Raw genomic sequence first — 2,500 nt, forward strand, 5'->3', positions numbered from 1 at the left:
GAGAGGCAAGGAGAGAGAGCTAGAGAGAGAGAGAGAGAGAGTAAGAGAGAGAGAGAGAGAGATGAGAGAGAGAGGAGAGAGAGGAGAGAGAGGAGAGATGAAGGAGAGAGAGAGAGGATAGAGAGGAGAGAGAGAGAGAGATGAGAGGAGAGAGAGAGAGAGGGAGGATGAGAGAGAGGAGAGGAGTGAGTGAAAAGAGAGGAGAGAGAGAGAGAGAGAGAGAGAGAGAGAGAGAGAGAGAGAGAGAGAGAGAGAGAGAGTAAGAGAGAGAGAGAGAGTGAGAGAGAGAGAGAGAGAGAGAGAGAGAGAGAGAGAGAGAGAGAGAGAGAGAGAGAGAGAGAGAGAGAGAGAGAGAGAGAGAGAGAGAGAGAGAGAAAATGAGAAAGAGAGAGAAAGAGAGAGAGAGAGAGAGAGAGAGAGAGAGAGAGAGAGAGAGAGAGAGAGAGAGAGAGAGAGAGAGAGAGAGAGAGAGAGAGTGAGAAAGAGAGAGAGAGAGAGAGAGAGAGACAGAGAGAGAGAGAGATTGAGAGAGAGAGAATGAGTAAGGTAGAGAGAGAGAGAGAAAGAGAGAGAGAGAGAGAGAGAGAGAGAGAGAGAGAGAGAGAGAGAGAGAGAGAGAGAGAGAGAGAGAGAGAGAGAGAGAGAGAGAGAGAGAGAGAGAGAGAGAGAGAGAGAGAGAGAGAGAGAGAGAGAGAGAGAGAGAGAGAGAGAGAGAGAGAGAGAGAGAGAGAGAGAGAGAGAGAGAGAGAGAAGAGAGAGAGAGAGAGAGCGAGAGAGAGAGAGAGAGAGGAAAAAAGAGAGAGAGAGAGAAAGAAAGAGAGAGAGAGGGGGGGGGCAAAGACAGAGAGAGAGAGAGAGAGAGAGAGAGAGAGAGAGAGAGAGAGAGAGAGAGAGAGAGAGAGAGAGAGAGAGAGAGAGAGAGAGAGAGAGAGAATGGAAAGAGCGAGGGAGAGCGAGAGAGAGCGAGTGAAGACAGATAGATAGATAGAGACAAGCAGATAAGAAATAGATAGTCTTACAGAGACAAATACTATATATATATATATATAGTATATATGTACATATATATAGAAATATATATATATATATATATATATATATATATATATATATATATATAGATATAGATATGCAATATATACAATACAAGCAGATGAATATATGGACATATAGAGCGAAGAAAATAAGGCAAGGAAGACAGAGCCGAAGCAAAGGACCGAACGAATGAGGAACCACAAGACAGATGAAGGATTAAAACAAGGTGACAAAGAGGCATTCCGTAAAAAATGGAATTACTGCATGAATAAATAAGTATACAAGTGATAAATAAGTGAATAAACAAAGGAATAGATGGAGGCATGGCGGTCGTGACTAGCCTACTCGCTGTCACACACACACGCGGTTCGCCGGCCTTTGAATGCGATTGGGGACGATCTCGTTGAGGGAGGGAGGGACGGTGGGAGGGACGGAGGGAGGGAGGGAGGGAGGAGGCAAAGGGGAATAGAGGGAGGGAGGGAAGAAGGGAGGGAGGGAGGGAGGGTAGGGAGGAGGCAAAGGGGAATAGAGGGAGGGAGGGAGGGAGGGAGGGAGGGTTGTAAGAAGGGAGGGAGGGTGGGGAGGAGGGAGGGAGTGTGGGGAGAAGGGAGGGAGGGAGGAAGAAGGGAGGGAGGGAAGTGGATAAGAGTAGAAACGTGAAGGAGGGAGGGAAGGAAGGTAGGAATGAAGGACATAGGGAGGGAGGGAAGGAGGGAGGGAGGGGGGGGAGGAGGGAGGGAGGGAGGAAGGAGGGAGGGAGGGAAGTGGATAAGAGTAGAAACGTGAAGGAGGGAGGGAAGGAAGGTAGGAATGAAGGACATAGGGAGGGAGGGAAGGAGGGAGGCAAGGTGAGAAGGGTTGGGAGGTAGGAAAGGAAGGGAAGAGAGAGAGAGAGAGAGAGAGAGAGAGAGAGAGAGAGAGAGAGAGAGAGAGAGAGAGAGAGAGAGAGAGAGAGAGAGAGAGAGAGAGAGAGAGGGGGGGGAGAGAGAGAGAGGGACAGAGAGAGAGAGAGAGAGAGAGAGAAAGAAAGAGAGAGAGAGAGAGAGAAGGAGAGAGAGAGAAGGAGAGAAAGAGAGAGAGAGAGAGAGAGAGAGAGAGAGAGAGAGAGAGAGAGAGAGAGAAGAGAGAAAGAGAGAAAGAGAGAAAGAGAGAAAGAGAGAAAGAGAGAAAGAGAGAAAGAGAGAAAGAGAGAAAAAGAGAAAGAGAAAGAGAAAGAGAAAGAGAAAGAGAAAGAGAAAGAGAAAGAGAAAGAGAAAGAGAGAGAGGCGCGAACAAGAAGGAGAACGAGAACAAGAGCGAGAGAGATAGAAAGAAGGAAAAAAAGGAAAGAGCACAAGAGCAAAGGCAAGAGCGAGAAAACACTCACACTTCTGCCGTAAAGTCACGCGAAATCAAAAGGTTAATCTTCCAGAGAGGATGAAATTTTCCTTTTTTTTTTTTTTTTTTTCTTCTTCTTCGTTTCAAA

This window comes from Penaeus chinensis, chromosome 10 (assembly GCF_019202785.1).
Source record: "Penaeus chinensis breed Huanghai No. 1 chromosome 10, ASM1920278v2, whole genome shotgun sequence".
Taxonomy (NCBI): domain Eukaryota; kingdom Metazoa; phylum Arthropoda; class Malacostraca; order Decapoda; family Penaeidae; genus Penaeus; species Penaeus chinensis.